Genomic DNA, 26,969 nt, shown 5'->3' on the forward strand with positions numbered 1-26,969 from the left:
ACATTCCGAGCAATGATGCAATTTTGCAGACAAAGGAAGAAAATTATGGAGTTCTTCCACAGATCCAGCCCTAGTTTTCCTTATCAAGTTGAAAAATGCATTGATAATAAGAATAAATACACTGTTTATAAGGGGGGGGGAGAGTTAAAAAATAAAATAAGTAAAAAGTAAGAGTGTTGTTTCATCTTTCTCTTCCCTTTAGCCTCATCTTCAGCTGCAGAAGCATTTGATCACACAGAAAAGACAGAGATCCTATTCTTTCCCAAACATTGTCATCAACCAACAGGAGAGTGAAACAGTGGAAAACTTTGATAATCTTCTTCTATCTATGGGATAAATCAATGTTCCCAAACCTCCATGGAGCACTGAACCACTCTTGGAATCTTGTGGAGCATCCACGTGGCTCCTGTCACATGCTGGGGAGTCAGTGGTCATGTGAGGTCACACAACAAGGGAGAAGTATTGCAGCAGAAGATACTGATGGTAGACTACAATATCTTCCATACAGCACTGGTTAGTTCATAAACATTGTATTTTGTGCCCAGTTCTGGAGATCTGCTCCAGAAAACTTAACATGGCCTTCCACAACACCAGGATATTAGAGAACAAGTATGTAACATCTTCAGGTAAGTTAGATAAGTTTATTCCTTTACTTACATATGCAGCCAAAGATGTGATTAGATTCTGTATCTCACCCACATTGTGAGGTTTCTACAGAGACTAAAAACCATTTAGATTTCTCACCATCCCCATATCTAACATACTTCAAATATCTCCTAAATTAAAATAAATGCTCTAGAATTTACCCAGAAAAAGCATCTATATTTTATTATATGGAACAACATTGTTGTAAACAGTCTGGGTCCATAATAGCTGAACATAAAAGAAGTAATCATTTTAGCTAGAGACAGTCATCCAACACAGAAGATTTGGACCCAATGAGCTAATTGTTTTGGTCAAACAGCCTTTTGGAATGGGATCCCTCACAGTCAAACATATCTGAGAACATCAGTTATGGTGAGACCACCTGTAGTCTTTTATTTTGTTTATGCCAGACAAGTTTCACCACTGTGACAGTCTAATAAGTTTGTCTCTCTCTATGTGAGTCAACAAAGATAAAAGTGATAGCAGAGCCACTGGAAAGAAGGTGGAAAGAATCCTGTCCACCAATCCTGGATGCAAATCAGCTTGTGATTGCATCGTGATAACACGGGACTACAACAATGGACCCAAGGACCCAGCCATCACACCTTTAGGGCAAGATAATCACCACCTGTTTCCTGAGCTTTGTCTGGATGGAGACAGGGTAGACGGAGATTCCCCCCTCCTCCAGCCAGGGTCTTGCCTAAACACACAGATTTCCTGCCACTGGAATTCCTGAGGGACAATATTTGACTACATACCTAAGGACTAAAAAACTGTATAAAAGACTTGAGCAACTACTGGTTTGTAGAGAGAAACACAGGAGAGAAACACTAGAGAGAAACAGAGGAGAGAAACAGAGGAGAAAAACGGGGAGAAAAACGGAGATGACGGAAAACACAGGAGACGGGCCAGGCCGCTGAGAAGCCGGGACAATGCTGCTCCGGAGAACAGAAGCTGCCCGGAGGACCACAGCTCCAGCCCTCTACAGACCCAGGCTGCCCAGAGGAGCCTCAGCACTGTTCCTGTATCAACCCAACATCTCCCCAGAGGACCACAGCTGTTCTCCAGCAAAAGCCTCACCACGGTGTCTCTACAAACCCAACATCTCCTGCAGCACCTTTCCTCCACAGACTTTATCTTGGGGGGGATGAGGGGTGTGGTAATATAATTCCTTTCCTCTTCTCTCTCTCTCTCTCTCTTTTCTCCCTCCCTTCTTATGTCCACTTTCTCTATTTTCTCCCTCTCCCTTTCTTATTTATCTAATAAATAGTCTAGCTGTTGATACTTTGGCCTCGTTTGTGCCTTTAATTTCACAACACGGGAATATTTAAAAGAACTGTGTCTCTGGACCGAGACATCTAATGTCTCCGGACCGTGACAACCACCACCAAATTCCTATCCATTACATTTCATAAGTAGTATCATACAGTGGGCCTGTAAATGTGCTGTAGATACTGCCTAGCAAACCAGGACTCATACTCGAGTTTCATTCCAAATTTTGCCACACATCAGCAATTCTTTACCTTACTTACGCATCATTTGCTTTGGAAAAACAAGCTGGACTGCACAAAGTCTTCATCGTTCATCCACTGCCCTCACTGAGTGTGGAAGAGGCTTCTTATTTTCCCAGGTCTATTCATGTATTAAAGGTCCATAACATAACTGACAACAGGAATATCTCACAGAGGTATTCAAAACCATAATAGATAGTGAAGTATTTTGAAGATTGTGGATGTAAGCCATTGTAGCAATCCAAATACATTATGAGAATTATCTTTACATAGTAAAAATATCACAGAATCACAGAATGATAGGAGTTGGAAGGGACATCTGGTGAGGATAGTCCAACCCTCTTGCCAAAGCAAGTTCACCTTGAGCAGGTTGCACAGGGTGGCACCTAGGCAGGCTTTGAATGATTCCAGAGAAGGATACTCCACCACCACTCTGGGAGACTGTTCCAGTGCTCTGCCACCCTCAAAGTAAAGAAGTTCCTCCTCATGTTTAGACGGAACTTCCTGTGTTCAAGTTTGTGCCTGTTACCTCTTGCGCTGTCACTGGTTACCACTGAAAAAAGACAGGCACCATTCTCCTGACACCCACCCCTTAGGTATTTACATATCAGTTTAGTCTGATACAATTCTCACATTATCCTCAGTTGCTGATGGCTTTCCCGAATGAAGGTTTTAATTCTGGTATGTTGAGATCCCAATATTATTTCCATAGATTCAGCATAACTGAAAAAACAGGTGTTTTCTAATGCATGCTGAGAAGTAAGAATTTAAGGGTGTAAAATGGGGTGCAGGTGTGCTACTGAAGTTAGAATACTAGAGTGGAATATTTTCTATCGTTTCAGTCACTAAGTAACCTTTCTGTCTCATACTGATCGGCTTTAATTACAGGATCTGTTCAGTTTCTAAAGCTTTCTAGTAAAATTCTTGAATACCATCTCAAGCCTCCACCCAAACACGTAGGGAATTACATGATGCTGAATGAGGCGTAACTGAGGTCCAAAACTGAGAAAACATTCACACTCACACTCAGCAAATCACTCAAAAGGTTTATAAGCAAGCAGAAATTCAGTGGCTTTGGAGATGACAACATAACCAAAGCTGAACTTGAGAGACCTGACTTACATTAATCAAAACTACCATTAGCTAGACGACTCCTTTTCTTAGCATATTCCAGCAAGTGTCCTGACCCGTTCCCCTTTCATAGGTTTAAGTGGCCACTGAAGTAACTGTTGTTACCCTGTCTCCACTGGGGGTGACTGTCCATATTATACTTCTTAGATTACTTCAGCAGATCTTTCAAGGTCCCTTCCAACCCCTAATGTTCTGTGATTCTGTGATAGTTGGTCTGATGTTGCAAAGGGAGAAGCAATTTCCCAAGGCTCTAACTGGTTACCACATCTCCGCTCCTGCTCATGGCTTTTGTACTCACAACATCTACCTGGTCTATTCCATAACTAGTCCATTGCTGGTACCTACAAATCTGCCAGGCACCAAAAGCAGCTTCCATACTCACTAGCCAACTTTAACGACCTATCAGCTCTGTTGCAGCAGATATCTGATATCAGATATCAGCTCTGATGCACCCTGGCCACTCCTCCTTTCCTCCTCCACAGAGAGACATTACCCAAAATGAAGTACAATGAATCCTGCTAACCGGGAGCATTTCCAGATTCATGCCTGACCTATGACTTAATTACGCCAGTACTACAGATTGCAAAGCAGTCTGGGCAGTCCTCACCAAGCACAAATATTGATGTTACATTTTTTCTCATTTTAACATTCAGTTTAACATTTAGTCTAACATTAGTTTTTGAAGTCAAGTGTCAGCTGTCCAAAGTTAACATGAAACCTGAACCATCTACTCAAATCATCTCACACTTCAGCAGATAGCAACAGAATTCTTATTCCCCAGAATTGGCTTGCTATATGTGGGATGCTGCTCTTCTCTGGAGTCAGTAGGATAGTTTGGGATTCAGTTATTAACTTCTGTCAGAGGACCTCAATATTCAGAATTTCAAAACTCAGGCATGTTCATTCACAGTACCACAGTGTCACCAAGTTTGGAAGAGACCTCAAAGACTGTCGAGTCCAACCTGTCACCACAGACCTCATGACTAGACCATGGCACCAAGTGCCACGTCCAATCCCCTCTTGAACACCTCCAGGGACGGTTCTGATTCAGTTCAGAAGCAGCCCTAACTTGACCTATGGGATCAAGTCCCACTGAATAAGCAGCTGCCAAAACTCTGGTTTACTGCTTGCTAGAGGGGCTCCAGTTAATACATAACAGAGAGGGTTTTTCCTCACAAACTCAGCTACCACTTTACAGTCCCACAACCAGGTTCCAGAAGCTTCATAGGCAAGAACTTCAAAGTGTGTGTGAAGTGCATAGTTCTGCCAGAGCCATGCTCTGATGCAATTCAGTGTGTTCTGGTACATTTGCCACTCCTGGCAGCAGAGAACAATAAATTACTGCTAAACTCACTGAGAACCAGCTTTAGTGCTAGGTCAGTTTTCAAGGGATAATTTGTTTTTTTCATTGCATCTAAGCAAGAGTTAAAATGTAATTTTTAAGACAAATGGTGTTTTCTCATCTTTGTTTTTTCATAGGCTAAGAATAAGAATTCTATGTCAGAGCTGGTAAATTTTCATTAATATCTTAGCAGCCTGCTCAAGTCACAAATTGAAACACACCAGTAGCCAAGCACAAACTGTAATCAGGTCCTAGAGGTTCTGCTGTGGCAACATCACAGCCATTTGTGTTCACCCCCTTGCAGGTCCACTCTTGTCCAATCTTCACTAAACAGCCACCTGAAAGTAGTGGCAGGATTCAGAAGATCCTGCAGATTGAACATCCAGAGCTTTGCCAAGATGGAAATAAACCCAAACATGGTGGAACACTTGAGAAACTGAGAACAAAAAATGTGAAGGTTATTATGTGTACCGGGGGCTTGACTCCAAGAAAATCTCAACATTTTTTTAGCTGCAAAGAGAGATGCCACTAAAATAATCCTTTTCGCATATTATTACATAGCTATGGATTATTATTACTGATTTTAACTGATGCCTGAATTTCTTCTGCAAGTTCAAAATGCATTAGCTCAACTTTTTCAGCCACACCACTCAACCCAGCAACATTTACCCTCACTGTGTCAAGTTACATCAGAATGAAATTACTCCACTCTTCCTTTCAGAGCCCTCCATGGGCTACCTAAAAGGTTCTCACCTAAAGGAAAATTATTTGCCACTGAAATTTTGTCAAACACTGAAATTCACAGCTAAAATGCACTGGAAAGCCAAAGAACAGGCCTAGTTTGACCTTTGGAGGGTGTCTTGAAAAGTCTCAGTCTCTACAGACGACACTATGGGGAACAATAGACATGAATCCAAGAATACCCAGGAGCTTAGAACAGCATAAGGCAGCCTGCTAGTACACCAGGCACAACCAGCGTGGCCATCTGGAGATTGCCTATAAGACTCAGCTGTGCAGCATCCTTGTAGCCACCTACCAAAGGCCATGTAGGACAGTGCTTTACCAATGACTGTGTCTTTAGAGAGATTCCTGTAGCAGAAGTGTCAAACGAGCATGAGTCCCTGTGGCTTTAAGTGTGAAGGTACAGCTTTCTTTCTGGTATGTCCTTTGTCACAGTGAACACTGAATTTAAAACATTAATGTTCTGTACCTGTAATACAAAATTATTTATATTGTCTGTAGACCTGGAATAATTCACAATCCTGTGCACAGACATGTAAAAATCCCTTACATGTTAGTTATCCTTTGTGCTTCACAGTAAATCAGTATAATCTGCCTTTTATTAGTTTACTGGATGCTGTGGCAAGGGAAAAAAAAAAAGGTGGCTTTTAAGTACTTTGAAGTGAGTACTTTAAAGTCTCAGCAAGTGATAATCAAGAGAAATGGCACTAACAACTTCTGATAAACCTTCTCTTTATATTTAAGTAGGATTACTTGTGAAGCCTCAGAAATTAAAATAATTATATATAGCCTGACTTAAGACTTGAGTTTAATAAAGCCTATGATATTGGTTTTCAAAATCTTCTCTTTCTGAACTAAGCTAGATACAGCAATGCCAGTCAAATGAGTTCTTTTGTGGGTAGCAGAACTAATGAAAGATGACTTTCTTCATCTCATAAACCTGCTTGACACCATCATTTCTCATCATGCCACCCTCACTGGCCGAGAGAGTATATGTGACGTGCATAGCCCACAGTTAGACTTAGTCCACTGATGCTAACTAAAATATGTAATCCTTGTTCTCTGCATACCCTTTCCCCAGATAACTTGGATCCCCCAAGGAACATAAAGTAAAACAAACCTCTTACAAGTATCACAGTATCACTAAGGTTTGAGGAGACCTCGAAGGTCATCGAGTCCAACCTGTCACCACAGACCTCATGACTAGACCATGGCACCAAGTGCCACGTCCAATCCCCTCTTGAACACCTCCAGGGATGGTGACTCCACCACCTCCCTGGGCAGCACATTCCAATGGCGAATGACTCTCTCAGTGAAGAACTTTCTCCTCAGAAGTAACTCAGATAGGGTTGAATTTGACCAAGGAACAGCAAATATATTCGTGCAGAAGAGGCAGTTGGACAGACAAAGACACAGCATAAGTCTCTTCCAAAAATTATGAAATGAAGTTAGAAAATAGTCCATTCAACTAGAATTACTACCTGGGAGCTCAATGTTATAAAAGTAATTATAATTTTCATCATGGCACAATTCTAAAATTTCCTTTTTTGTTATGAAAAAATAAAAAAGTAAAATATTTAGAACACTCAGTCCTCTTGGCAGATACAAGAATTTTGCTATCAACATCAGAGTATTTTTTTTTTTCTTGTACAATTGCATCACTCAGCAAGAACAACATCATTTCTCTATAACATTTCTCCAGCTTGGGTCTAAGAGTCACCTTTCTGACAATGGTGCACTGGGTTTGCACCGCTTACCATATTTGGGGGTGCTGGTTGATGGTAGGCTGAACATGAGCCACCAGTGTGCCCAGGCAGCCAGGAGGGCCAATGGCATCCTGGCCTGCATCAGGAACAGTGGGGCCAGCAGGAGCAGGGAGGTCATTCAGCCCCTGTACACTGCACTGGTTAGGCCGCATCTTGAGTACTGTGTCCAGTTCTGGGCCCCTCAGTTTAGGAAGGATGTTGACTTGCTGGAACGAGTCCGGAGAAGGGCAACGAAGTTGGTGAGGGGTTTGGAACACAAGCCCTATGAGGAGAGGCTGAGGGAGCTGGGGTTGCTTAGCCTGGAGAAGAGGAGACTCAGGGGTGACCTTATTGTTCCCTACAACTGCTTTAAGGGAGGTTGTAGACAGGCGGAGGTTGGCACCAGAACAAGAGGACACAGTCTCAAGCTGCGCCAGGGGAGGTTTAGGCTGGAGGTTAGGAGGAGGTTTTACACAGAGAGAGTGATTGCCCATTGGAATGGGCTGCCCGAGGAGGTGGTGGAGTCACCATCACTGGAGGTGTTCAGGAGGAGACTTGATAGGGTGCTTGGTTGCATGGTCTAGTTGATTAGGTGGTGCTGGATGACAGGTTGGACATGATGATCTTGAAGGTCTCTTCCAACCTGGTCTATTCTATTCTATTCTATTCTATTCTATTCTATTCTATTCTATCATAATGAAGGTACTTCTGTCAAATGGAAATTACAATACTCTAAAGTATAAGCATTTGAGTAAATGTCTAACTAAGGAACTCCTTCAAAAGACTACTTCCTTCCAGCAAAGCATGCTTTCCTTCACCATACAACTGTGTGAGATCCGCGGCCTGCAATTTAAGTAACATCCAGTAGACTTCACTGAAAGAATTTTAGCTTTCATAAAGGCTGGGCAGAACAATTTTGAAAATGCACCAGAAAAGTAATTTCAAGTTTCGGGAGTCAGTCTGGAGTGGCTGTATTTTCTCCACTTTCAACAGCAAGTTTATAAGCTAAGAAAAAGGCAAGACTGAAATGGCTCTAAGTACAGATCAAAAGGTCTTATTTATGACAAAGAATGAGTTATGATGCTCATTTATAACAAAGAATGAGTAATGAATCAAAAAGCTTTAGAATGTTTTTTTGTTAGCATTCATTATAATTAGCATAAGATGTGATTTGGATTATTAGTGAAACTTGGTTTTCTATCCCTCTCGCACGGAATAAACACTTGGAAAGAAATTACAGTAGATTTTAACCTGATCCTGTTTAGGATCCATCTGTAAGACAGAAGAGGCTGTGATTTTTGACTCTCAAATGCCACAGTAAAGTAGTGCCGTTCATATTGCAGGCCAGAACATCAATATGCCAGGAGGGTGACACAAATAAGTATTTGCACCTGTTAAGAATGACACTTAGAAGTTTTTCCTATTTTTCTAATGTATGTGGCTGTCAGGAGGCTAAGAATGATATCCCAAAAATCAGTGAGAGCAACATTTCACCTGCATATGTGAACCATCTGGATTTGGCAGGAGAAAATGTGCAGTTTTCTGTGCCAAAATGTCATCTAGCCACCTTGGCTAGACGTTCTTGTGGAGGCTCAGAGGCAAGGGAAATAATAGCAATGCTCCATGCTGCTTTCTGCCAAGCAAAATGGAGAGGTTAGGGCAGTCATTGGTAATTACAATAAATGTTTTATTGGGTAATATGACAGTATTTTTCTCCACAAAGCAAACTAGAAAGGCCTATTCACCCTGGAAAGTTTTCAATAATAGCTACTTGGAATTGGTTTCAAATATGTCTGGCTGGATATTAAGGTTTATTGTCTGTGTTAGCTTTAACTAATAATTCATAGACTCTGCTTAGCTTCATGGTTGGAAGTGTCCTGTTAAAACTAAACTCCTCTTGCAACTGAAATAGATCTGGACTTGTGCAACAAAACCAAAATATTACTTTAACCATCTGAAATTCAATCGCTGGCAAATTAATTTTCAGATTTTTAGCAAGTTTCTTTTATGTTGAAGCTGTGTATTTGTTTGTGGTGAGGCCACTCTGCTCCTGAGTTTTAGTGATGTGGAAAGAATACAGTTCAGGCAAATTCTTCTCAGTTTATCACAGAAATCAGTGGGAAACAGAAAATCACCTGATCACTTATATATCCTCTACATGAAATAAAACTTGAAATGTACTTATCAATGGGAAAATGCTGCTAAATTATAACGTATGCACCTACCCCACTATGCTTAATCACTAGGAGCTAGCAGAAAGTACTGGCACTTAAATTCAGCTTCAACAAGTTTGGCTTGAGATCTTGTGAAAATCTGAGATGATGATGATGATAAAAACAACAGTAATGCAATCAGTAATACCATCATCTACTACCATATTAATAATACTGATACTATCACCTAGTTACTTCTGCACTGATATCATGAGTCTTTAGCAAATAACCTTTTATGCCATATTCATTCTACATATAAGTTAGATTTTTAAATGGATAATATTACAGAGTTCTTAAAATAAAGCTACATGGAATTACATAGAATAAACCAGGTTGGAAGAGACCTTCAATATCAGCACGTCCAACCCATCAACCAATCCAACCCACCTAATCAACTAACCCATGGCACCAAGCACCCCATCAAGTCTCCTCCTGAACACCTCCAGTGATGGCAACTCCACCACCTCCCCAGGCAGCCCAATCCAAGGGGCAATCACTCTGTCTGTACAGAACTTCTTCCTAACATCCAACCTGAACCTCCCCTGGTGCAGCCTGAGACTGTGTCCTCTTGTTCTGGTACTGGCTGCCTGGGAGAAGAGACCAACCTCTGCCTGTCTACAACCTCCCTCCAGGTAGTTGTAGAGAGCAATAAGGTCACTCCTGAGTCTCCTCCTCTCCAGGCTAAGCAACCCCAGCTCCCTCAGTCTCTCCTCATAGGGCTTGTGTTCCAAACCCCTCACCAACTTTGTTGACCTTCTCTGGACTCAATGTAAATAGACTCAATATAAATAGATATATAAACTAGTCCTAAAATGAAATAAGCATTTGAGATTTTAAATCCATTCTAGCCAGACTAAAACACCCTGATCTAATTAGCAATAAAATTACATTAGCAAAAAAAATCAAATACCTTTAACTGACTCTGTCTGAGGCTTTGCTAACTCTTATGTGTCAATAACATTAACTATTACAGACCTCCTATCAAGATTAATAGGAACAACCACATCATTTGCATTACTGCATAAATTTTTACTAGACTGTGGCCATGGTCAGGTAGTATCAACTATTCTTTTCATACACAGTGTACTGTTTGCCTGCCTACCTATCAGGCTTACCTGTACTTCCAGGATGCCTACTTTTTAATCTCTCTTTTCTTCATTTACCGGGACAAAGAGCAAAAATGTGTTTTGAAAATTCCTGGTAATAAATAACTCAAGACTGTACACAATTCTTTCTCTCCCTTGCAATCACTATTTGTACACCCAGTTTATCAGTGGCCTCAAACAGAGCACACACTTGTTAAACCTTTTTTTCTTCATTATTCCACAGCAGGCTGAGTGACTTCAAGGATGCTGTAAAACCCAGTCATATATACTAACATGAAACAGAAGTAAGCAGAAATGTGAAACTCAAAGCATAAAGTCTTACCTAGACGCCCTCTTGGCCTCTTTGGTAGGAGCTACTTGGCCTGCTATTCATCTCTTACCTGCTCTGTGTTGATTTCTAGTTAAAAGTACATATTATTAAGAGATAATCACTGTGTTCCTGTCAGCGATGAATAGCTGTTAAGTTTATAATTCCACTCTTGGTTTCATAAATTCACAATTATTCCCAGATGCAATCAGGTCAGGGTCAAACACCTCCCTGAATCATTCACTGAAGCAGATGCCAAATACTGCTTGACATTATTGCAAAGACAATATTGGTTATTTGGGTTAAGTTTCAGTGCTGTGAGTGCCCAAACCAAAATGAATAGTAAGTATCCCAAGTGCAATCATGACAAAATTAAAACAATTTTGTGGTTAGCATCATTTGGTTACAGGATCAAAGCAAAAATATTAATGGACACCCAAAGATCGAGTTCTTTTGTCATAGCAGAACCATGAGCAATGAAAAACTAAATAAATGCAGTAATGGAACTATTTAATATGGCCAAAATCTACTTTGCTAAGAACAATTTGCAGAAATCCCCAGTGTTCACAAGCACTTGTTAATGAAAAGTTCACAAAACACAGAAAGGATCTTTTTTGTTTGTTTGTTTTTACAAGCCTCATTGAATACAAAGTTTCCTCCATTCTCCTGGCATCCTTCTACGGCTACAATCTGGAAGCAATAATCTTTATCAGAGACTTCCTTAAATGATCTAACTTTAAATCTAACACAGAACACTTACGATAGTCCATAGTAGTTCCAGGTTTTGGTTTTTTAATCCAACTCCTCTGTGACAGACCAGTCCTCAACATCTCATTTCTAAATGCTTTCAGATCATCTGTTTGCCCAGAATGTTTATAATCTTTCACTGAGAGAAACCAGGGGGTTACCAACATCTTCCCTCCCACTCTCCCCGTGTACATGGGACAAGGGAAAGAAGAGCAGAGTTTGTTAGTACTTAGCCACAACAAAGAACTGCTGCCAAGGTCAGCAAGCTAGCAGAAGCACCAGTTAATATCTGCTGGAGTGAAGCATACAGTTAGTGTACACAACTAACTTTATGTTAGATACCAGGCCAAAGGGATTATTTAGACCTTATTATTTTCCATGTTACATTCAATAGTAGTTTATTTACATTCTACCACATTTTGATCAAGATCTATGGAAAATTTTCCTAGGCACAGCCCAAAACTGCCACAATGCTGTTGCTGATCCAGGCCAGGGTGCTGTTGGCCTTCTTGGCCACCCAAGCACACTGCTGGCTCACGTTCAGCCAGCTGTCAACTAGCACCCCCAGGTTTTTCTCTCTTGGGCAGCTTTCCAGCTGCTCTTCCACAAGCCTGTAGCATTGCATGGGGTTGTTGTGACCCAAGTGCAGGACCTGACACTTGGCCTTGTTCAATCTCATAACACTGGCTTCAGCCCATTGATTCAGCCTCTGTAGAGCCTTCCTCAAGCAGATCAATGCTCCCTCCCAGCTTAGTGTCATATGGAAACTTACTAAGGGTGCACTCATCCCCTTGTCCAGATCATTGATAAAAACATTAAACCATAGCATTACTAAGGTATATTAAGAAAGAAAGAATGTACAGAATGCAGTTACACACTGCCAGTCCAACGTGACAGCTATACATGCTCATCATATCAGAGATCTGCCCACAATGCATGACACCAGCTGGCCTCACTTCAAGCCACCCTTGTAGGCTCATTGCCAACAGAGCCCAGCACTGCTTTTGTAAATGAGCCCTAAAAATCAACACAATAATTTCTGGGGGCATAATCTGACCATTCTGTTCTGTAGCAAGGTCAATCCAAAATGTGCCTTCCCAGGCGTGTGCATGGCCAGCTCTGAAGACTGGAGCAGTGCTGGGAATCCCCACACTGACAAACATTATCTGTTACGTCATCACATACAAAGTTCTTTCTCACTTATTTCCCTTGCCTGTAAAATAAAGATGCTGCAGATAAAAGATAAGGAAGCGATGTAGAAGACTTTTGTTACCTGTATCCATCCTTGCATTTAGTGAATACTCTGCAGAAAAAAAAAATGAAATAAAAAAGAATAATCATAAATTAAAGATACACAATGCAAGTGAAGGAGGTCTCAACATTAATATTGGCCAGGCAAGCATCATTTCTTTTTCATTTCAGATTTTCACTTTTGCCACACTAATATTCATAGAATCATAGAATCAACAAGATTGGAAAAGACCTCAAAGATCATCAAGTCCAACCTGTCACCCAACACCTCAAGACTACTAAACCTTTATTTAACAACAAATTGGCTGTGTGCATACTCATAGATGAGGAGCAAGCATTAAAAAGTGCCAAAGTTACTAGTTAAAAAAATCTGTAGCTAAATAGAGAGCAGAAGTTCAGAGAAAACAGAAAGCACTTCTACTGCTGAAGAAAGAAAACCATACTGCTCCTGAAACCACAAAGAGAACAAATTTAACTTCTTTCTCATTAAAAAAATATCAGGGCACGTCATCTTGGAAGTAAAAAAGAAATGAACTGTAAAAGGGTTACTATTGTGGTGGGAAGCATCGAGCAGACAATCAATATGATTGGTAATCAGGCTTCAACTTTATTGTTCAAAAACACAGCTTATATAGTATATTCAGCAGCTAAATATGCATATGTGTCATTATTCTATTAGCTATTAGTCCAGGGTTACATCATATTATCCATCCTACTTGCGGTTAGGCCTACGCGCAACTCCACAACCTCCTTTCTCAGTAGGTCTTTGTTTCGCACATATACTTTGTTTCACATACTACTATCTTGTAAGTAACTATTTTTCACATGCTGCTATCTTATTAGAAACTGCAAGCACAGTCACAGGGCTGTGGTGACCTTGCTACATCAGCATAGCAGCTAAGCTGTGAGCAGTAAACAGCAAGATGGAGTCTGGCCTATACACTCTGATTAAACAGCTGTTCCATAGGACCATGTCCCTGCAATTCAAGCCATTCCTCAACAGGTTACAGAATGCAAAATGATCACACTACATGTGGGAAGGTGGCTACAAATCAAGTGCTCACTGTTCTTTCAAACGCCAGAGGGGCCATTAATGAAAACTAGTAGAAGACAGGTCCAAAGAACTAAAAGGAGGTGATTCTTCACATAACCGGTGGAATTTGTCCAAACGCTTTTCTGCTATCAGCACCGAATTACCAGAAAAACTTAGACAAATTGGATTAAGTTCAATGAAAAATTATGAAAATAATTAGGGGAGACTAAACAAGAGAATAAAATTAGAAGAGAAATACATATACAGTGCTGGCTAAATGATAGCTAAAGTACAATTACATCTGCAAGAAATATTCTACATGTGCGAAATCTACACTGGTTCATTAGCAGAACCATTTAGAGAATTACACAAATATCATGGAAAAACTAACTTATGAACATCAAAGTTCAATATTAGGGAAAATTCCAATTGGTCTCTGAAATTTAGTTAATTGGCATAATAGCAGATTAGATGAACACTGGAGAAGAGGAGGCTCAGGGGTGACCTCATTGCCCTCTACAACTACCTGAAAGGTGGTTGTGGCCGGGAAAGGGTTGGTCTCTTCTCCCAGGCAACCAGCACCAGAACAAGAGGACACAGTCTCAAGCTGCACCAGGGGAGGTTTAGACTCGAGGTGAGGAGGAAGTTCTTCACCGAGCGAGTCATTCATCATTGGAATGTGCTGCCCAGGGAGGTGGTGGAGTCACCGTCTCTGGAGGCATTCAAGAGGAGATTGGACGTGGCACTTGGTGCCATGGTCTAGTCATGAGGTCTGTGTTGATCGGTTGGACTTGATGATCCTCGAGGTCCTTTCCAACCTAAGTTATACTGTGATACTGTGATACTAGCATCTGCATTAGTTTGGGAAAGAACTTGCACTGCAGTAAGCAAAACTGTGCAACATAACAAAAGGAGGTTTTGAGTCTTTTTGATCAGCAATTTCCAACCAAGTCGATCATGTTTTCAGAAAACCACCATTGTATTAAACATTTTCATTCTCCTGGTGACACTTCAGATTGCATTGTTTTGAGGATTTCTTTTTCAAATTTTGGTAAAGTCTATAAAGCCTATAGAAAGTATATAGAAAACTTGTCATAATTGTCTCTGTCCTTTCAAAAAGTATCTTGGGAAATAACTATTCCTCCCACTTCTACTCTAACACATGTTAAAACCCTAGTTATCGCTGTTGTTCACAGATAAAACTCTCTTCCTAGCTCTTCTCCTTCCAGATGTGCTCTTTCTCTGTCCCACACCTTTCTTTATACAGTTACCTTTCTGTTGTTGCCCATTCCTTCCCCAGCAGCACCTGAGGAGGTTTTTGCCCCTTCTACCACAATCCACTGCAGCAGTAGTACTTCACACAAGCACTCCACAAAGAAGTGTCTGCTGTCAGAAAGGCCTCCTTGCTTCTCCTCCCTTAGTACTCTGTCAGCACATGACAACAAAGCAGCTCTTCGGTGGCAGCACCTCTCCAGAAAATCTCCTATTGGGCATTTCTCCATGTTTAGCTGTCAAAACCCGTGGAGACTGTGTCATCTCAGTGTCAGACCTTAGTATTTCCAGCTTAATTATGGTGATTTGAAGGCAGATGAGGGAGTGGAGAATTCTCCAAGCCTTCCAAATCCAGCCACAAGTTGGAAGGGGAGTCCTTCACAAGAAGGTAAAAAGAAGGTAAAGAGACCTAGTAAAGTTCCTTTGACAGTCATATTCCAACTTCCTCAGGACTTAAAAAAGGTCCTTCAAAGAAAACAGTTGTGTCCCCACACATGCTGCCCTAAACAGCACCCAGCCTAATCTGAATGGGAAAAAAAACAAACAAGCTAAATCAAGGAAGAAACTGACAGTGTCTCAGTCTGGAGAAGAGAAGGCTCAAAGACCTTATTGTGGCCTTCCAGTATCTGAAGAGGGCTACAAGAAGGCTGGGGAGGGACTTTTTAGGGCATCAGGTAATGATAGGACTAGGGGGCATTAAGCAAAAATAGAAATGGGTAAATGCAGATTGGATGTTAGGAAGAAATTCTTCCCCATGAGGGTGGTGAGACACTGGAACAGGTTGCCCAGGGAGGTGGTAGAAGCTCCATCCCTGTAGGTTTTTAAGGCCAGGCTGGATATGGCTCTGAGCAACCCGATCTAGTGTGAGGTGTGCCTGCCCACGGCAGGAAGGCTGGAACTAGATGATCCTTGAGGTCCCTTCCAACCCTAACACTTCTGTGATTCTGCAGGGAAGGGGGGGGTGGGGGTGGGAAAGTCACCACAAGCATTACTATTGAGTGTTGCCACAGGTTTTGGCAATTAATGAAATAACAGCAATGCTTAAGAATTGTTGGGGGGGGGGAAAAACCCACCACTTTAATAGACTACAAACACAGAAGACAAAAAATGAAATAGAATTCCCAGGACAAGAAATTCAGCAGGTGGGAACAGTGAGATTTTGGGCCAGAGTTTTAGATCTGTCACAGAACTGTGTCACTGCTGATTGCCTGTCACCTTTGTGCCCTCCTCCTTCACCTCTGACACACCAGTCATTCAAATTACTGTCCATGTGCCCATACTGTCCCCAATGGAACACACACGTCTTTGCCCCTTTGCATTTTCCTATTTTTCCTCTTTTCTTCTCTACCATAACAAAACCCAACAATCCCCTTTTCCACATCACTAGGATGAAATTTTCCATGACAAAATTGTCTTAATGTAAATAATGTGCTACACATCAGAAACATGTCAGATCAGCAGGTCACTGTGAAAATTTGCACAGATACCATCATCTTCTTCCCCTCATTTGGAGGCTTTTTGGTTCTGGCTTCAAATTTTATACCATTTCGTCTTCCTACATGCTTGTACCAGTCACAGGAATTGAAGCTTGACATAGCACAGAGGGTTTGTGTGGCAAGATTTTGATAGTGGCTCTGAGGCTACAGAGGTGACTGCTGTGCCAAGCTGCTAGAAACTTCCCTTGTGTCCAGTGGAGCCAATGCCAGCTGGCACCAAGACAAACCTGCCACTGGCCAAGGCCAAATGCATCTGCAGCAATGGTCACGCCTCTGTGAAAACATATTTAAGGGGGGAAAACTGCTGTAAAACAGCAGCAGAGAGGAGGAGTGAAAATATGTGAGAGCAACTCTGCATACTCCTAGGTCAGTGAATGAGAGGGACAAGGTGCTCCACATACCAGAGCAGAGATCCTCCTGTAGCCCATGGGGAAGACCATGGTGAGGCAGGCTCTCCCCCTGCAAACCATGAAGGTTAATGGTGGAGCAGACATCCACCTGCAGCTACTGGAGCATCCCATGCCAGAGCAGGTGGAGGCCCTATGTAGGCTGTGACTCTGCACTGGACCTGTACTAGAGCAGGCTCCTGGCAGGACCTGTGGACCTATGGGGAGAGAGGAGCCTACAATGGACCAGGTTCGTGTGTAGTTAGACTTCATCCTGTGGAAAGTACCCTGGCTGGAGCAGTTCATGAAGAACTGTAGCCTACAGAAAGGACTCACGCTGGAAAAGTTCTTGGAGAACTGTCTCACATGGGAGAGATCCCACACTGGAGTAGGGAAAAAGTGTGAGGACTCCTCTCTCTGAGGAGAAAGGAGTGACAGAGACAACTTGTAATGAACTGACTGCAATCCCCATTCCACATCCTCCTGTGTCACTGTGGAGAGGAAGTAGAGAAAATGTGGAGTAAAGGTAAGCCCAAGAAGATGGGAGAGGAAGAAGGAAGAGATTTTAAGATGCCATGTTATTTTACATTATCCTACTCTCATTTGATTGGTAATAAATTATTTTTCCCCAAGTTAAGACTATTTTGCTCATTTGGGGAATGATCTCTGCCTGTCCTTATCTCAACCCATGAGTTTTTCACTATATCTTCTCTACTCTGTGCAGCCAAAGAAAAGAGTGACAAAGTGGCTTTGGTGGGCACTTGCAATCCAGCCAGGGTCAACCCACCTCAAACAGCAAAAAAGAAACATGTTGGAGCAAGAAACAGTTAGAAGTGGAAGCACTTATTGCAATCCATGAGCTAAAAATGGGCAAATTAAGTAAGGAATGATGTGACTTCCAATTTTTAAACCTGAGATTTCATGGGAAATCTCAAGTTTACCAAGAAGCTTTCTCTTGTCATATATCACAAGAATCATTATCATTATGTATTTCTCAAACACAAAAAGAAGCCTTTTCAGACCATACAGTCATTTAATCAATACATGAAGCACAAATATCAATTGTGTGATAAGATCATAATGGCAATAGTTTGTCCATGAGTCTGAGTTTATACTTGTATTATCTGCATAGTCTCTCTAATGAGTTTAGCTCCTATGAAGAATTTGTTGACAGTAAATCAACATTGTCATTATTCAATAATATGGCTTTGTTCTGTCCTGCTGGGTGGAAATAGTCAGTTCTGATTTTCAAACATCCTAACTTCAGAGGTCACGTTATTGCATGGGGCAGGATCCAATAAAAAGCACCCAAATCAGAGTAAACATGAAAACCCAACTGGAAGATAAATACACACCAACTTTTCTTCTATCATGCAAATGCATCTGAAGGCTGAAGGTGAGAGGGAGCTGGGTTGTATCCTGTTTCCTGCACACATACGGATTTCCATTACAGCCTCAGCGGCAGAGCCACACCATGGAAGGGTGGTCTCCTGAAAGCTGGGTGAGTCCTTCCCTGTGAAGTCCTGCAAGGGTAATAGGGGCAAAAAGGCAGCAGGGATCAGCCACGGCTACAGGACAGAAGAAAGGCCATACAGAACATAATGCACACCCATTCTCTGGTAATCAACACCCTCTGTCACCGCAGTCTGTCTGGGTCCTGACCTAAGTGAGTGGCACTTTGAAACACGCATCAACTGCTGTAATTTGTCCCATTAATACATCTGAGAAAGTGCCAACATGTCAGAGAAAGCCCCTCCCAAATGCAAATAAGATGGTCATGCATCCAAACCACCCTACTTGTGCACCCAAATCAGTGCTCGAGGCATGCGACTGGGAGATGTATAGCCAGGCATTTGGTTGTGCACACAACTACCCTTCACCATCTCACAAGCAGAAAAAGGGGCTGAGAAAAGGCAGATCTTCTCTAAATACTGTGGGTTAGCAGCAGAAGGACTTTTTCTCTTGCCTGCCTTTCACCACACAAATAAAATGAAAAGCATGTCTCTAGCAAAACCTCTCCAGAAGTGGTCTAGCCTAACTTCACTTGTCACTTCTAAAGAAAGCACCCTATTGCCACCTCCGCTGCTAAGAGAAGGTGGAGAGGTCACTGCTGCTTCAGAGGGGGAACGTGGTTTCCTGGGAGGACAGATAACTTCAGTGTCAGTGAAAAGAGCTCAAGACTCACTTCTGACCCCAGTCAATCGGGCAACTTATGTATTTCAACCTCACCACACTCCTAGGCTTACTGGCATTATGCACTTTTACTGGATAGGGCTCAGATGCTCAGCCCTTTTGCAGGATCAAATCCATAATGACTTGAAATCATGGTTACCAATAACTAAATGGAAAGAGTGTTGTTTCCCAGAACACAGCAGATCTTTCACAATGTACTGGGGTGCATGTTTTTCATCTCCACTGAGCTATGAACAATAGGCAGCTCTCTGCTTTTATTAAAAACTTTGAGGGATTATTATTTTAGTTAAGCCTTTAAGAAACCATACCTATCTGCAAAGGGCAGCTTGTGTAATGAACTTCCTGTTTTCATCATAGCTGGATACTGCTTTTTGGTGTTGCCTGTTACTGCCCAGTTCTTATGAACTGCCTGGAGTTTATTTTTAGCTCACTTGAGCCTATTGTAAGGTTTGCTCAAGAACTTACCTTTCTAACCAGAAAATGTAATTACTGCCTCTAACACTGAGTTTAGAAAGAAAATCTTAAGTCCTTTTAAATAACCAACATATATAGTGAAGATAGATGATGAATAGTGGCTGAATTCAAGCAATCTGTTCAAACTAAAAAAAATGCCTTTTCTTCTCAAATCATACTCTTAATTTCTAAAGTAAGTATTTGTTTGGTAAAGAAGTCATACTCCATTCATTTAATTACCAATTAAAACAGGGAAGATAAATAAATACTTACCAAAATGAGCAGGGGAGTATTTTTATTTGAGGAAAAATATGCAATTATCTAAATGCCTTGAGATCATAGAATCAAGCACTTTGAAGTCTTCTGTGTCAGACACAATTTGTTTCATGTATAGCAAATCATATCTAGCACAAGGGAAAAGCACTCGAGATTGAAATGACACTGAATGTAAACTTTGGAAAGATGCTTTTTACAACAGTCTTTCAACCTCTTACAGAAAAGAATACTACTGCAAGAATACTACTACTACTATCATCACATGGAATCACAGAATTATTGAGGCTGGAATAGACCTCTGAGATCATCGAGTCCAGCCTATGACCCAGCACCACCAGGTAGAGCAGACCATGTCACTAAGTGCCACATCCAATCTTTCCTTAAGCACCTTCAGGGACAGCAACTCCACCACCTCCCTGGGCAGTCCATTCCAGGGCTTAATCACCCTTTCCATGAGGAAGTGCTTCCTAACAACCAACCTAAACACCCCTAGCACAGCTTTAGGCCATGCCCTCTTGTCCTGTCACAAGTTGTCTGGGAGAAGAGCCTGATTCCCACCTTACTACAACTTCAGGATAATTAAAGTTAGAGGGAATCTCCAGAGTTCACTTAGTCCAGTGTTCTGCTTAAAGCAAGATGAACCTTATGGTCACTCAGGGCTGCATTCTACCTGGCCTCAAAATTCTCCAAGGATGGAGAATGCACAGCTTCACCTGAATAACCTTTTCCAGTATCTGAGCCTCCTGGTGAAAGGCCTCTCTTCACACACACTGTGAATATCTCTTGTTTCAACATCTGCTTGTTGCCAACTGTTCTGCCAGAGTGGGCCACTGAGAAGTGGCAGGCTTCATCTTCTTGATCAACTTGTTACAGGTAGGAGGATGCTGCTACTAGGATCTCCCAACAGTCTCCTCGTGAGACTCAACGAGCCCTGCTCCCTCAGCCTCCATCCACCACACAAGTACTCCAGTCCCCTGCCTGTGGTCCTCCATCGAATTCACACCAGTTTACCACTACCTTTCCTGTTTTCATGCACCCAAACCTGAACGCAGTCTCCAAATGGGGTCTAACAGGTGCCGAGTAAATGGGAATCATCACTTCCAACCACCTGCTGATTGCACTCCTGTTGCTACAGCCCAGGTTGTCATTGGCCTTCTTTGCTGCCAGGGCACGTTGCTGGATGCCGGCACACTGTTGGAAGCATCCCTGCTCACTTCAAGGGGTTTGGACAAGACGACCTTAGAGGGCCCATTCCAACCCAAAGCATTCTATGATTCTATGATCCTGCCCAATCTGACATCCATGAGCCCTCCCTTTAAGAGAGCTGTTCTCTGTCCCCAGCCAGTGATTATCTGTGGGGTATCTGCTTCCCAGGTGCAGGTTTTGGCACTTGTCCTTCCTGAATTTCTATTAACTTCATTACAACACAAAATTCCATTAATAATTCTTAAACAAAGGCTTAACATTTTCCTTCTTTCTGCTTTGCAGACACATTTTACTACAATTTAGCTTATAAAGGTAGATTACATAATTCAGGATACATTTAAAATCTGACTAGATGTAACAGATGAAGAAGTCTATCCAGTTTTTTCCATGGAGAATTTCTTTTTCATTGTCTCCCACATGCCACATACATTTTTACACTTGCTGCTGTAACTACTTTGGCTTTGACAGATCCATAAGAATTTACAGAAGCTGTATACTAATAAAGTAAGGTTTTTGACTCAAGCTAGTCTGAGAAACCATGAGTCACAGCACTTTAAATTATTTACTTGGAGCCAATTTGATATTAACAGGCAAAAGTACTCCGCAGGAGAAGTGAACATCAGTTGGAAATAGGTATGTTGGAAAGGGTTTACAGGTAAGTGTGGGATGTAAGCTTAACAAGTTAATGAATAGTGGCTTCATTAAGTTTCAATTAATTGCATATGTCAGTGGATCTTGAGGAATTTTTTGCTTTATTGTAAATAGAATTTATGTCTGCTCACATCCTGCCTATGAAATTTCAAAGCCCATATTGCCAAAAAAAAGATGTTGTACGTTGCAAAACTGAGTATGTGGTATAAGCCCTGGAAGGATATGTTTCTCTGTCCTTTCAAGGAGACTGCAAGCAATCCCAAGGGACCACATTAATACTTAGTTTAAACTTTTTAGAAGGAAATGCAAAAGCTTAAGGACCATTGAACAAAAGCTCTTGAACAAAGAAAACACTTCAATTTTAAAAGTTTTGACGTTTTTGCTAGCTGTCACAGGCATTGGGGTTTTTTAACAGTTTACTGCTTTTCACTTTAAAACATCAACATGGAGACCAAAAAAACCAAACAAACATTGTCTTTACAAATCTTTCAAGACACTTTTCAATGAAAGCTACTTCCTTGTGCTTGGTTTAACATCTGAGTATCTATACAATATTAGGTCTGCTTCCCTTCTATCATCTTTAAAGCAATCTGTCATGGAAGACCTCATCATCAGGAATTACTGTCCTGGTTTAAGACATCCCACTCTCACAAGTAAGCCCCACATACACAGAGTGGGAAGGGAAGGAAAGTAACACAAAAAGACCTGTGGGTTGAGATAAAGAGCGCTTAAGGAAACTAATACAGTGTACAATAGCAAGTGAATGAGCAAAAAAGCCAAGTCAGCAACAATCAGCAAACAAACCAGCAGCCAGCAAAGCAGAAGAGACCAACACCCCAAACTGTAAACCAGGAAAAATCCTCCCAGAAACTGGAAGCCACTCCTGTTACAATCTGAACTACAAGCCCCATGATGCTTTGCTCCAGCCAGCACTTCTCTGTAAAGCTGGCATGATGGTAGCATGCTGCCAAATGCCCATCAGCACAGTCAGCTGAACCCATGACAATTACATAGCAGATATTTGGCTGAATTACAACATTCATAGTTCCCACATACAATGAAATGCATTTGTGGTGGGTCGATCTTGACCAGATGCCAGATGTCCACTCAGCTCCTGTCTCACTCTCCTTCCTCAGACGGACGGGGCATGAAAACAGGATTAAAAAGTTCATGGGTTGAGATAAGGACAATAAATCACAGAATCACAGAATGTCAGGGGCTAGAAGGGACCTCAAAAGATCATCTAGTCCAATCCCTCTACCAGAGCAGGATCACCTACACAGGGGTGCATCCAGGTGAGTTTTGAATATCTCTAGAGAGGGAAAATCCACAACCCCCTTGGGCAGCCTGTTCCAGAGCTCCATCACCCTCACTGTGAAAAAAATTCTCCTCATATTTACATGAGACTTCCTATGCCTCAGCTTCCACCCATTGCCCCTTGTCCTGTCATTGGGCACCACCAAGTAGAGCCTGGCTCCATCCTCTTGGGACTCATCCTTTACACATTTATAAACATTGATGAGATCACCTCTCAGTCTCCTCTAAGCTAAAGAGCCCCAGCTCACTCAGTCTCTCTTTGTACGGAAGATACTCCATTTCCTTAATCATCCTCATGGCTCTGCACTGGACTCTTTCAAGTAGCTCACTGTCTTTCTTGAACTGAGAGGCTCAAAACTGGACACAATATTTCACTTGTGGCCTCACCAGTGCAGAGTAGAGGGGGAGGAGAACCCCTCTTGACCCACTGGTCACAACCCTTCTAATCCACCCCAGAATGGCATTGGTCTTCCTGACCACAAGAGCACATTGCTGGTTCATGGTCATCCTTCCATCCACCACAACCCCCAGGTCCCTTCAACTTCACTGCTCTCCAGCAGGTCCATCCCCCATCTATACTGGTGCGTGGAGTTGTTCCTTCCCAGGTGCAAGACTCTACACCTACCCCTGTTCATTCACCAATTACTGTCACAGTCAAAATTGGCTCAGCTTTGGGAAAATATATGTACTTTGGTCAGTACTGGGACCAGTGTTGTTTAACATCTTTGTCAGCAACATGGACAGTGGTATCAAGTGTACCCTCAGCAAGCCTGCAGATGACACCAAGCTGTGTGGTCCATTTGACACGCTGGAGGGAAAGAATGCCATCCAAAGGGACTTGGACAGGCTTAAGAGGTGGACACAAGCCAGCATCATGAAGTTCCACAAGGCAAAGTATAATGTTCTACACGTGGCATGGTGCAATTCCAACCACATATATAAGCTGGGCAAGGAGTGACTTGAGAACAGTCTCAAGGAGAAGATTTAGGGCTGCCAGTTGACAAAACCACAACACAACCCTGCAAAGTGCACTTGCAATCCAGGATGCAACCGTACTCCTGGGCTGCATCAAAAGAAGTGCGGCCAGCAGGATGAGGGAGGTGACTCTCCCCATTTAATCTGCTCTTTTGAGAACCCATCTGGAGTACTGAGTCCAGTTCTGGTGCCCTCAGCATAAGGAGGACATCAAACTGGTAGAGCAGGTCCAGAGGAGGGCCACAAAGATGATCAGAGAGTTGGAGCACCACCCCTATGGGGACAGTCCAGGAGAGAGCTTGGGCCAAATTAAGCTCATGGAAATTACATAGTTGATTTGTCTTTGGTGCTAGCAAGTCTTTTTTGTTTTTAGAAGTTCTGAAACTGGATGTCTAATGTCAAGAAGTAGTACAAATTCTTAAGTTCCTGCCTCAGTGCTTATAAACTATCAGGAATATTAATACCACTGACCACCTGGAGTGGTCTCAGTTAAATCAGTATAAATCCAGAGAATCTACATTGGTTTTATACTTCACACTCAAAAAAGTAGACCTAGGTATAATAGTTTTGTACAGTAACCATAATAACCAGTTTCCAGAGAAGGGCAACGAAGCTGGTGAGGGGCTTGGAACACAAGCCCTATGAGGAGAGGCTGAGGGAGCTGGGGCTGCTTAGCCTGAAGAGGAGAAGACTCAGGGGTGACCTCATCGCTCTCTACAACTACCTGAAGGGAGGTTGTAGACAGACAGAGGTTGGTCTCTTCTCCCAGGCAGCCAGCACCAGAACAAGAGGACACAGTCTCAGGCTGCGCCAGGGGAAGTTCAGGCTGGAGGTCAGGAGGAAGTTTTACACAGAGAGAGTGATTGCCCATTGGAATGGACTGCCCAGGGAGGTGGTGGAATCACCATCACTGGAGGTGTTCAGGAGGAGACTTGACAGGGGGCTGGGTTGCATGGGTTAGTTGATTAGGTGGTGTTGGATGATAGGTTGGATGCGATGATCTTGAAGGTCTCTTCCAACCTGGTTTATTCTATTTTATTCTATATCTTTAAAGCCACAGCACACTGCAAGTCAATTTGAATTCTTACAGAGCAAAGCATTCTTAAAAATCCTCCTGAAAGAAAATATTTGAAAAATACAAGAAACACTTAAAGTGCAAACAACTGGCATAAGGAAAAGTGAATTTTGCAATTGTCAGCACTCTATTGCAATTAATGAAATTAAAATGGGGAGCAAGGGAACATTTTGGCTTAACCTCTTAAAGCAGTTGATCCCAGTAAAATCATTAGGGCAGAGGACAACCTGCCATGAGAGGTCATATCACCGAAGTGCTGTATTTACAAGATAAAGAGGCAAGAAACTAAGGAACTGTGCAGAGTTCTATGAAAGTTCTCCTGCAGCAGAGCAGAGAGAATCCCAGGTGATTAAAAATTAACTTTCCTTTGATTTTATGATGCGCAATCTGTTAGGGCCAAACATGACATCATGTTTCACTAGTCAAAGAAAACACATCCTACACTGGAATCAAATACAAGAATTGAACAGTTTTAGATGTTCTGTAAATTGACAACCAGGCACCACAGTTCTGGTACGTCAAACCCCAAACTCCATAAAATTGCAATATTTATCTCCAAAACCATAACTGTCTAAACATTTACATCAAGTTTCTTCCATAAAACACACATTGAAAGTTTAGAAATGTTGACTGAATCATTTCCTGTGACTCAGTGATTTGCTATTGCATCTGTGCAGAGCACCAGGAGAGCTGTTTTTAGCCTGACAATTTTACAATTCAATGGAATGTTAATGGCCTCTTAAATTTCATATAAAACAGCTCCTTATCACGTTCTTAATCTCTTATCAGATGTTATCTATAGTAAGGAGAAAAAAAAATATCAAGGAGAGATTATAACCATGGAGAGAAGAAGTAAGAAAATTCTCCCATGCAACTGATTCAGATTAAAGATTAGCAAGACTGTGTGCCAGCTATTTCCTGTGATTGAACAGATATCTAGAGAATTATTACTCTGTTCTCCCATCGTGTGTTACCCAGCACACATGATGAGAAGCTGGTGTGTACTGTATTAAAAGTATGCTCCTAGTATCAGCCAGAACCAGTTTATCATGGAGTTATCCTTAGAGCAGTCCCCAGATGTACAGGCTGTTCCAGCCATCACTTCAAAGGGACTACATCACACTGCAACCTCACCAATCTAAAGTCAGTTTGAAACAGGGCAAATGCCACATCTCTCCCTAAATCCCCTGGGATATTTTCTGTGGCTTTATGGAATAGATCCTCCACTTTTTAAACAGCTTTCACATCCCCTGCTAACATCAGCAATATCATAGAAATTAACAAAAAACAAAAACAAAACAAAACAACCAACCAACCTCAGCACATGTCTGCATAAAACTCTTAGGAAAAGAGTGAAACTGAATACCCACACTGTGTAGGCATATGGACAGAGTAAACAAGCCGGAAACGGAGAATGAAAGAAAGAGCGAGTGAGAGATCCTTTCCCTCACCCTCCTTTTCCAACCCTCTTACTTACTTGAAGTTTAAATTCAAAATAAGTTTGAAAAGTAGGTTAAAAAAATTTACCAACTTGATTTCTTTTCATTCATGCTTCTCCATTTGCACCTTTATAAAGACTCAGCTTGTAGAATGCATTGTTTGTTTTAGAAGCTCTTACTATGTGCTTGCTTAAAGCAGATAGGATAGAGCAAACTCCATGGCTTTTGCTGAGCCTGCATTTTAGAGCAAATACCTTTGAAGCAGAAGCTACTGAGAAGAACAGCTTTTCACAGGAAACAAATGAAACCACTGTGCACTCAAGACAAATGGAATTTTCCCTGGGCAAGAAAGATATAATAAATATCTCAATACAAAATTAGTTAAGAAATACGAAAGGCTGTAGGTTGATCTTTGCTTTTACAAAGTGTCTATGCTAAAGGATCTACAAATTCCTCTA

The 26,969-nt window shown here is 41.8% G+C and overlaps 1 long non-coding RNA gene across 1 annotated transcript in view; it reads right to left on the reverse strand.

The window, feature by feature from the left end:
* LOC137458550 (uncharacterized) overlaps positions 1 to 26,638 on the reverse strand; it is a 40,617-nt gene extending 13,979 nt beyond the window's left edge. The window contains exons 1-2 of the long non-coding RNA XR_010991818.1: positions 26,600 to 26,638; positions 12,762 to 12,791 (exon numbers count right to left, since the gene is read on the reverse strand). This is a non-coding gene — a long non-coding RNA (uncharacterized lncRNA). The remainder of the gene's footprint in view (positions 1 to 12,761; positions 12,792 to 26,599) is intronic.
* Positions 26,639 to 26,969: the final 331 nt, after the last annotated feature.

This window comes from Melanerpes formicivorus, unplaced genomic scaffold, assembly GCF_026170545.1.
Source record: "Melanerpes formicivorus ecotype bairdi unplaced genomic scaffold, bMelFor1.0.p_v2 SCAF_258, whole genome shotgun sequence".
NCBI classification, from domain to species: Eukaryota; Metazoa; Chordata; class Aves; order Piciformes; family Picidae; genus Melanerpes; species Melanerpes formicivorus.